The sequence below is a fragment of the Bubalus kerabau genome, chromosome 4 (genome assembly GCF_029407905.1).
Source record: "Bubalus kerabau isolate K-KA32 ecotype Philippines breed swamp buffalo chromosome 4, PCC_UOA_SB_1v2, whole genome shotgun sequence".
Taxonomy (NCBI): domain Eukaryota; kingdom Metazoa; phylum Chordata; class Mammalia; order Artiodactyla; family Bovidae; genus Bubalus; species Bubalus kerabau.
The window spans coordinates 31966965-31977537 of record NC_073627.1 but is presented as its reverse complement, the minus strand read 5'-3'; the positions used below and the strand labels follow the sequence as shown (position 1 = coordinate 31977537).

Genomic DNA, 10573 nt, shown 5'->3' with positions numbered 1-10573 from the left:
CAACTGTGTGTGTTAGTTGCTCATTTATGTCCAATTCTTTGAGACCCCAAGGACTGCAGCCCACCAAGTTCCTCTGTCCATGGAATTCTCCAGGCAAGAATACTGGAGTGGCTGGCCATTCCCTTCTCCAGGGAATCTTCCTGACCCAGGGATTGAACCTGGGTCTTCTGCATTGCAGGCAGATTTTTTTTTACTGTCTGAACCACCAGGGAAGCACTGCCCCACCGCCCCCACAATGCAAAATAAAAAGTTTAAAGTTTGGAAAAACAAAACAAAACAGTGTGTGTACATTTCAAAGAGTTCACCACTGGGGAATCCAAATGCATCCCTATTGTTGGCTATGGGTCATGTGACTCTTCCTCTAATTACTTATTCCACGGAGGGTCTGGGGAAGAGACCAGAGGCAGGAAACGGATGTATAATCATTGGCGTGCAGCTCTGCTCACGGTTATTGGTACAATATTAACATCTTTTTATGTTTCTTGAGCACTGGCCCGACTGTGTTTTCTCAGCGGGGTGGATGGGAAAGTTGATGGGATCTCGAAGTGCCTGGCTGGACTTGAAGGTTGGAAGCAGCGATAAATGGCGATGTTTGTTTGGCTTGCTGGCTAATGAGTGGAAGATCGCCAAGAGTAATAAGGTTCCAGCAGCATTTCCTTAATGATTGGCACAGTTCATTAAGAGAAGAAACTAAACGCGACACACACTTGGGAGAGGTGAGGGGTGGGGAGGGGGAGATGGGATGATCCAATCGTGGAGGTGGGGGCTGGAGCTCAAGGGAATGTTGGCTTTCACACAATTAGGGATTTTGAAGGAAGACAGAGCCTGGACACAGTGGAATAACTCTGGCTGATTGAGATCTGCATGGGTCAGAGACCAGGGGTCCTGGGCCAAGGAGGTGGGACAGTATCCGATCTGGATACCCCAGGTGAATGGAGGCCTGTGTGTGCCTCAGGACACACAGAACTGCATCCCGGACTCAGCACTGCTTTTGTGGGAGATGGTCTTCCACCTTCATTCCAGCTGCTGGCCTCCAGGGTGGGTCTGAGGGCGTCTAATTTACCCAGGTGGAGTCACATCTAATAAGTCTCCACGGCCGCCTCCCCGGGAGTGAGAACTAATGAGCTGTCTGCATCTCCTGTTGCGTGTCTACAGGGACACAGCCTCTGGACGACGCGCTTCTGAGACGCAGACAGGCGCACTGGCCTGTGACTGTGATGTGAAACAGGCCGGCCGCTGTGTCCAGTGTAGAGGGTATGAGTTTCTGTCTACAACTGGTACTCCACTGCTTTCTTTCTTTAAGCACCTACGTCTGGCTGCAAGCATCTCCCATACTCCTCTGTGGCTTTTGTTTTAGTCACTAAGTCGTATCAGACTCTTTGTGACTCCATGAACTGTGGCCGCTAGGCTCCTCTGTCCGTGGGATCTTCCAGGCAAGAATATTGCAGTGGGTTGCCATTTTCTTTTCCTGGGGATCTTTCCAAACCAGGGATCAAACCCACATCTCTTGTGTCTCCTGCCTTGGCAGGTGGGTTCTTTACCACTGAGCCACCACGGAAGCCCCCCATCATCCTCTAGCGATGGGAAATTGATGCGTAGTCACTGGAGATGCTCTGTCTCTCAGGCAGGGGCACTGCCAGGCCATATGGCACTTTTATGGATGCTGGGAAAGGGCAGCTCTTCTTGGAGGAGGTACACCTGTGCCATGGGGCATAGCTTGGTGAGATGAGTGAAGGCTGGAATCCAGCTACTTCTTGCCGCCATGGCCAGGCAACTTTGTGCAGGACACAGATCGCACAGGTATGCACGGTGGCCCTGGATACCTGGTTGGACATGGCATCAGAGTATAAAGAAGCCCCTAGACCCAGGGACCACCAGTCCCCCTGAGATGCCCACTGTCTCTGCCCCAAGTTTCCTGTGGGTCTTATGGCCAGAGTCCTTCTGTACCTCACAGGTGTCCCCTCTGAGCTCTGGCCTCCTCCATGGAAAACCACAGAGACCCAGATCCAGGCCCAGACAGAAGCCACACGCCTCTTCCTAAGGAGGACCCAGCACCTCTTGCTCCCTTCTTGCTGTCCTAAAGGCACTCCCGTTCTCTGTCACTCTTTTCAGACCCTTAGCTTAATCTCATCAACTAATTTAGGCTTCATCAAAGATAAGAAGAAACATAGCTCTAGATTTTCCACTTTCTAAAACCCATGAAGGCAAAACACAACACTGGCTACCAGTTACAAGTGGGAAGGAAGAAAAATCTATAGAGAAAATACAAACGCACGCATGTTGTCCTGCTATGGTGACCCCAAACATTCGACTTCCCTGAAGCAGTGATGGAGGGACACTGTGTCCTTGAGACATCTGGGCAGATGGTGGCCTTCCGAGATGCTCTGGGTTCACACAGATTTTGAAGAACATTAGCTGGTGATTCTACCCTAGCAGGCTGGGAAAACACTCATCCTTGGTGAAATTTCACCTGTCTCCAACACATTTACCAATTTTTTTTTTTTTTTAATTTCTCAAGATAGATCAGGACTGCTGTGTGATTGTTTAAAGCATCATTTGGGGCTCCTTCAATAATTCAACAACAACTGAGTTCCCTCAGGTTGACTGGATGGAGGGAGGAGCCACAGCACATGGCTCTTATCATTGACCTCATGTGACCTTGGGCGACTCCTCTGAGAAGATCAGGTTGGGCTGGAATTGGGAACTTTTCTAGGTACATCTCGTCATTGCTATCTGTTAAACTATTGTCACAGGGAACTCATTGTTTGTTAAGGAGAAGAGGTAAGGCAGATAAAATATTTTTTCCTTTTTTCTCTTTGTTCTTCCATCACTTGAGCCCATTACTCCTGTTTCTGTTACTCTCTTGTCCTTCCTTCTTCCATTCATCTTTGTTTCCTTCATCTTTTTCTCCTTCTTTTGCATACCCTTAATGTTGAAAATGATCAATATTTATTGAATTAAGCTTTGTAAGCATTGACCTTCAAGGCAGCCAAGTTGAATGTTTCACACACCCATCTCAACAGACAAACAGTCTCATCAACGTTTGGAATTGTTTTTAAAATGGTTCATAATCCTCAAAGATGGTTTTCTCCAAGCACCTCGGGAGAGAAAATGTTTCCCTTGACCTGTACTGATGGCTCAGTTGTTAAAGAATCCATCTGCAATGAGGGAGACCTTGGTTCGATCCCTGGGTTGGGAAGATCCTCTAGAGAAGGGAAAGGATACCCACTCCAGTATTCTGACCTGAAGAATTCCATAGGCTGTATGGTCCATGAGGTAGCAAAGAGCCAGACACGACTGAGCAACTTTCACTTTCACATTGGCTTGTACTAAAACCAGCCAGTGGAGAAAACGACCTTGTACCCTTATTAACCTCCGAAAGGCATGTTATACCGGAGAGGGTTGGGAGGCAGAGGACAAGGTTAGTCTTTGGGAAATACCTCATTGCCTTGGTCTTCGATGTGACATGCTAGGAGATGGACATATTATGAAAGTTATTCTAGGCTGATATGTCGCTGTGATTACACATATGTTTGTAGGTAGATTAAAGTCAATTTGAGGTCATTAAAACATTAGGCAGCCCTGGAAGATGAGCTCAGCTCACTCAGAATTTCAGGTCCAGCAGGTTAGCTTTCTGTAGGTCAAAGAAAATTCTCAGATTGGCACCGAGCCGCCTTGGCTGCCCCACAGAAACTCGGTGACTTTGATACTCAGTGAAAAATGCACATCTGGAATGAAATCAGACCTCAGCCCTTTCAAGCTTCTGCTCCTTGGTATTTAATTATTATGACTTGGATGCAGCTCCGGGTAAAGGCTTTATTTTTAGCAGTGATTAGAACAGCTCTGATGAATAGATCAGGAATGTTGTTTATTTTTTTAATTGGGGCATGTGACTAAATATATTTTTCAACTCTCAAGTGAACAAATCTGACACTTAAGAAAACACATTAAAAATCTTTGGAGCTTTGCATAAGGAGCAGTTTTGCAGACCGCTTTGTGAGGGTTGTCGTGTCTGTCATCTGACGTTCTGATGAACCGTAGTTATTTATATGTTGGGTCTGACCTGGTATGATCATGATAAGAACTAGAAGGTTCCTCAGGTGTCATCTGGTTCTACCTTCTTTTGACAGTGGAGGAGATTAGATTCCATGGGCCGAAGCCAGAGTCGCTCATTAAGAATTGTCCAAAGTGGACCTAGAAACTCTGTAGTTAATGACTTTGTTCCTGGCTGCTTCCTGAAACCATTTTAGATGGAGCAGGAGATTGGATTAAACAACAGAACCGCAGAGGGAGACACCCATTCCAACTCTATTTCTTGTCTTGATTGTGCCAAATGTATTCCAAATATTGTCTCAGACTCTGAGAACACAAGGATGAATCAGCGACAGCTCCTCCTTGAAATGAAATCCTTGCTGAAGAACTTATTCCTACAGATCAGTCTGAAGTTGAAGCTGTGATTGTCTGTGTGTGTGTGTGTGTGTGTGTGTGTGTGTGTGGTATATTGTGTATTGTGCACACGTGCATGTATTTTGTCTGTCTCATTCGATTATGAGTATTCTCATAGCATTCTTTCAATGCAATTATGTCCTAGGGAAAACATCTATGAGAAGCCAAAACCCCCAGTATCTATTTCAAGTCGCATGGGAAGGAATTCTTATTGTTTTCTGATTCAATATTTGTATACATTGAGATATGCTCACGACAAGTCTAGTTAACATCCATCATGACACAGAGTTAGAATTGTTTTCTTATAATGAAAACTTTTAAGATCTATTCTCCTAGCAAAGCTGTCTTAAGGAGAAAAAGTCAATGCTGAGGCTAGTCTTTAACCTGTAGTTAATCTCCTGTAATTTAGAAATAGCAAATCTTAGGTTCAGAGCCTTCATTAAGGAGTAGCCTACAAACAATTTGATAGCACTGGTTTGTCTCATTCTCTTATTTATAGGAAGTATATTAGTTATTTACAGCTATCCAATAGAGTATACAGTTTCCTAAAGGAAATCAGTCCTGAATATTCATTGGAAGGACTGAAGCTGAAGCTGAAGCTCCAATCCTTTGGCCACCTGATGTGAAGAGCTGACTCATTGGGAAAGACCCTGATGCTGAGAAAGATTGAGGGCAGGAGGAGAAGGGGATGATAGAGGGTGAAATGGTTGGATGGCATCACCAACTCAATGGACATGGGTTTGAGCAAGCTCCAGGTGATGGGCAGGGAAGCCTGGCGTGCTGCAGTCCATGGTGTCCCAAAGAGTTGGACACGACTGAACTGAACTGATGCAATAAAGTATACCTAAACTTAGTGGACTGGAACAAGAATAAACGTGTATCATCTCACACAATGTCTGCTAGAATTCAGGAATTCCGGAGTGTGTTAGTGGGGTGTTTCTGACGCACTGTCTTTCTTGAAGCCGTAGTTTCAGCGTCAGCCAGGGATGCATTTATCTGAAGGTTTGACTGGGGCTGGTGTTGCTTCTACAGTGGCTGAGTGCCATGGCTGTTGGCTGGTGGGCCTCAGTTCCTCAGCATGTGGATCTTTGCACAGGGATGCTCGAACAGTCTCCCAGCACATCAGCTGGCTTCTCACAGAGCAAGGAATCCAGGAGAGAGCGAAGCAGCCTAGTAGTGACCGGCCAGGCAGGCATGGCTTTACAACTGGACAGAAGATGCAGCCCGTCAAAGAGAAGTCCAGGCCTAAGAAACAAACCACGTGTTCACTTGTTACATATCTTTATGTGTCAGGCATTGGGGATACAATGATGAAAAAAGAGACCCATGGTTCCTACTTTCTCACCTTTGAGGGAGGAAGACAGGCAAGTAATCAAGCAATGAAGACACAGTGTGAGGAGGGACCTCCCTGGTGGACCAGTGGTTAGGAATCTGCCTTCCAGTGCAGGGGTGGTGGGTTTGATCCCTGATCGGGGAACTAAGATCCCACATGCCTCACGACCAAAAAACCAAAACATAGAACAGAATTGATATTATAACAAACTCAACAAAGGCTTTAAAAATGGTCCACATTTAAAAAAACTTAAAAAAAAGAAACATTCTCAAAATTAAAAAAAAAAGAGAAATAAAACAGTGTGAAACAATTATGAGGAAGTCTGGTGTCACATGCTTGCTTTGAATTAGAAGTTTGAATCCAATCTCCCTTAAAAGACACTTTCAGAGAGGTAAATGGTGTTTCAGGTATCTTGTGGGTGAAACTGGATTTTATTGACTAGCCTGGCAAAGAGCCCCACATCATAATAATTTTCAAAGAAATGCACTAATTTTCAGACGCCCAATCAGTCCTGAATGTCTTGGAGGCATTTTGGACTTGAAGAAATGGACTTAAAAACCGCACTTTTGGGTCAAAGTGCTTTAAAGTTTTGGCACCGCCTATAATTTTGTGAATGGCCAAGCGTGGAGTTAAATTAGTACCAGATTTTGTCTTGTTGGGGATGGTTTCTCCCTGAAAGCCTTTGATCCTTTGGGCACTGATGCTGAGTTCAGTATGTTTTTCACACTGTAGCTTTGGGGAAGTCACTTAATGGCTTTGTGTGTATGTGTGTTCGTGTGTTTCTCGCTCTCTTTTTTCTAATGCGTAAAAGGAGTTGAATGCTTCTTTGCTGATCGTCTGGAATAGCCTTGTACGTGCCCTACCCAGAATACAATCAGAAATATCTTCCTTGTGGGCTCAGTCATGTCCGACTCTTGCGACCCCTTGGACCGTGACCCACCAGGCTCCTCTGTCTGTGGGATTTCCCAGGCCAGAATACTGGAGTGGGTTGCTACTTCCTACTCCAGGGGAACCTCCTGACCCAGGGATCGAACCTGTGACTCCTGCGTCTTGTGCATTAAGGTGGAGCCTTTACCACGGAGCCACCAAAATAATAAATAGATAAAAGAGAAAATCCAGGTGCTCCTAATGCATCTGGACCACGAAGTCCTGATGGACTGCCCAGTGGGTAACAAGGTCATGGAGGGACCAGCAGGGAACTGGAGGTGCAGGGTCTAGAACCAGGTCAGCCACTAACTCAGTGGGGACCCACAGGTGGCTCCTGTTTCCCCCAGGTCACATGTTCCCAACTCTGACATCACACACTTCTAATTTCATGAATGATTCTCAGGACACAGGATTCTCAGAGATTCTTGGCACAAAATAATGGAGTAAGACCAAAAAAAGAGTCACCCTGGGCTGGTTTGATACCAGCTTCCAGTGTCCCAGGTGGCACTCGTGGTAAAGAGTGGTGGTAAATCCCCCTGCCAGTGAGGCAAGAAATGAGGGTTCCATCCCTGGATCGGGAAGATCCCCTGGAGTTGGAAATGGCAACCCACTCCAGTATTCTTGCCTGGAGAATCCCCTGGACAGAGGAGCCTGGTGGGCTACAGTTCACGGGGTCGCAGAAAGTCAGACATGACTGAGCACGCACATTTGCTTCAAAGGGTACAGCTGAGGGGTTGCGGTGTGTGGGTATGCAGGCTGGAATGCCCACATGACAGCATCTGTTTCCTCCAGGCTTCTCACAGCCAGGCTGGAAGCACTTGCCCTGCACGACTGTCCCTTTGTGCCCCAAGACCATGAGATCCTTTTCTCCAGAGGCACCCAGGCTGTGGGGAGATACCTCGGGTAGAGACTCTGACCCTGGCCATGGAAATGGTCCACATTTAAGATGAATGGACCCCTTCCCATCCCTCCATGACTGCTTTACCCATCCTTTCCTGTTTCATAAAGACTGATACCACTCTTGATGCACCTGGCGCTTTAAAGATTTCCTTTCCCACATCTCACGGGCTTCCTTTACCTCCTGGGGTAACACATTCCCAGGTGTGCAAATTACTTGGGCTGTCCCTATAAACCTTCCCAGTCCACAGAGTTCAATTCTGCATTTTCCCTTTTCATTCCTCTGCCTACCATGCAGTCCCTCCCACATCCCAGAGACACACAGATGCTTGCTGAACTGACCTACAGCTGACCCCACACGACACATCAGAGCTGACCTTGACCCTCGGTGAGTGTCAGTATTTATTCAGAGAAGAGTCTGTGGTGGGACGCAGAAAGGGTGATAGAATGGGTAGACCAGAGAGAGAAATTCTGTCTGAAAAAGACATGGGCTTGTGCTTAGTCCCTCAGTCGTGTCCAACTCTTTGATACTCCAGGGACTGTAGCCCACCAGGCTCCTCAGTCCATGGGGATTCTCCAGGTAAGAATACTGGAATGGGTTGCCATGCCCTCCTCCAGGGGATCTTCCCAACCTAGGGATCAAACCCAGGTCTCCTGCATTGCAGGCAGATTCTTTACCAATTGAGCCACCAGGGAAGCCCAAGAATACTGGAATGGGTAGTCTATCCCTTCTCCAGGGGAACTTCCCAGCCCAGGAATTGAACCTATGTCTCCTGCATTAGCAGGCAGATTCTTTACCATCTGAGCTACCAGGGAGGATGAACACATTTCAACCTGGGAATACTGCTTGCACTGGGCTTTAGACACTCACAATCTGAGATTGGACTCATATTTCTAGGTCCAAAACAGTGGCCATAGACATTGTTGAATTAGAATTAGGGCTCCATCTAGCCTCTTTTTAAATTTGTTTTCACCATTATTTTTATTAAGCACCTTTATTTCTTGAGGAAGTGAGAAAAAAAATTCAAAATAATTACTGTAGAAAAAGTAATCTACAGAAAACTACTACTGATATTTTAGCAGATGGTCATCCAGGCATTTTTTTCCTTCCCATAATTCTCAAAAGGATGTATGAAAGTGAAAGTGTTAGTCGCTCAGTCTTTTCCAACTCTTTGCAACTTCATGGATTGTAGCCCACCAGGCTTCTCTGTCTGGGGATTCTCCAGGCTAGAAGACTGGAGTGGGTTGCCATTGCCTTCTCCAGGAGATCTTTCCAATCCAGGGATCCAACTCAGGTTTCTTGCATTGCAGGCAGATTCTTTACTGTCTGAGCCACCAGAGAATATATATATCCATAAATATTTATATTTTAGTGTAAATGGGACCACAATGCAGTTATTTTTGCATAACTTCACTTAAAGAGTTACTACTATATTATATGCATGGGCTTTCCTGGTGACCCAGACAGTAAAGAATCTGCCTGCAATGCAGGAGACACAGGTTCAATCCCTGAGAAGATCTCCTGGAGGAGGAGATGGCAACCCACTCCAGTACTCTTGCCTGGAGAATCCCATGGACAAAGGAGCCTGGTGGGCTACAGTCCATGGGGTCGTAAAGAGTTGGACACGACTGAGCGACTAACACTTTCACTTCACTTTCATGCATTTTCACGTGTCAATATATGAACTTCAACATCACAGTGTTTAGAGACTGTATGGCATTCTATCACACGGGTGTATCAGCACAATGATTTTTAGAACAGCCCTCTGTTTTTGTTTCTGTTTTTAACCTTTAGGCTGTTTGCAATTTTCCACTGATGTCAGCTGTGTTTGAGGAACCTCATATTTTCCTTGGCATAAATTTCATAGAGCACATTGGGATAAAGGGTACATACATTTTTCAAGGCATCTGGAACATCTTGTCAAAGTGAATCCAGAAAAGCTGTCACAATTTATACTTCCACTGGCAGTGTGTAAATATGTCTACTTATCTGTACACTTGCTGATTAGGGATCTTTATCCTTTAAAGTTTTTTTAATCTTGCCAAGTTAACAGACAAAAATGGTGCTTCATTTAAACTCCTTTGTTTATAAATAAATTAAATGCTTTTCCACACCCATGGGCCTTTTTTTTTTTTTTTTTTTCCTTTCTCAAGTAGCCTGTTCATATATTTTGCTCATTTCTTTTTCAAGTCTGGTACCTCCCTTTTCCTGAGTGAGATAGAAGGATGCTATAAATGTTTTGCTCATTGTATGTGTTGCAAATATTCCTCCCACTTCAGTGCCTGCTTTTCTCACAGGAGCTAAGGTGTTTTTCAATGAGGAGATATTTAAAGGCTGATGCAGGCCAATCTTACCAAGTAGCTCGGTGGTAAAGAATGCACTGGTAATGCAGCAGCCACAGGAAACTCAGGTTCCATACCTGGGTCAGGAAGATCCCCCAGAGGAAGAAATGGCAACCCGTTTCAGTGTTCTTGCCTGTGAAATCCCATGGACAGGGGAGCCTGGTGAGCTATAGTCCATGGAGTCACAAAGACTTGGATGTGACTGAACACAGATGCATGCATGCAAGCTGATCTATCCATCTGCTCTGAGGTCTCAATCTTCTACTTCTGAGGTGTTTTAGGCACAGATGCTGGACCAGACTTCCATTTTTCAGACCTTACATGGAACTGTTGAAAGTCAGAATTTAGAGCAAGAATCTTAACCGGATCTGCTTTGCTCTGAATGGAAACATGTGTTCCTCCACCCTGGCTCCTTCACAGGTGTGTAGGCATTTTTGTTTGTTTCTAGTTGGAATTTCTGGTGTCGGGTATTTCTAAGGTCAAAGGTCCTGAAGTTGTTTTTTCTAGCATTTTCTCAACTTCAGAAGAGAGGGGATGTGTTAGTGGGGGTTCAGATTCATGGGCTTTCAGACCAGTGGCCTCACAAGACACAAGGAAAGAATGCCCTGTCCTCATTCAGAAATCCAT

At 45.4% G+C, this 10573-nt stretch overlaps 1 long non-coding RNA gene across 1 annotated transcript in view; it reads left to right on the top strand.

Moving 5' to 3' along the window:
• The first annotated feature begins 606 nt into the window (after positions 1–606).
• LOC129651305 (uncharacterized) overlaps positions 607–10573 on the top strand; it is a 29422-nt gene continuing 19455 nt past the window's right edge. Inside the window, exon 1 of the long non-coding RNA XR_008714094.1 lies at positions 607–716. This is a non-coding gene — a long non-coding RNA (uncharacterized LOC129651305). The remainder of the gene's footprint in view (positions 717–10573) is intronic.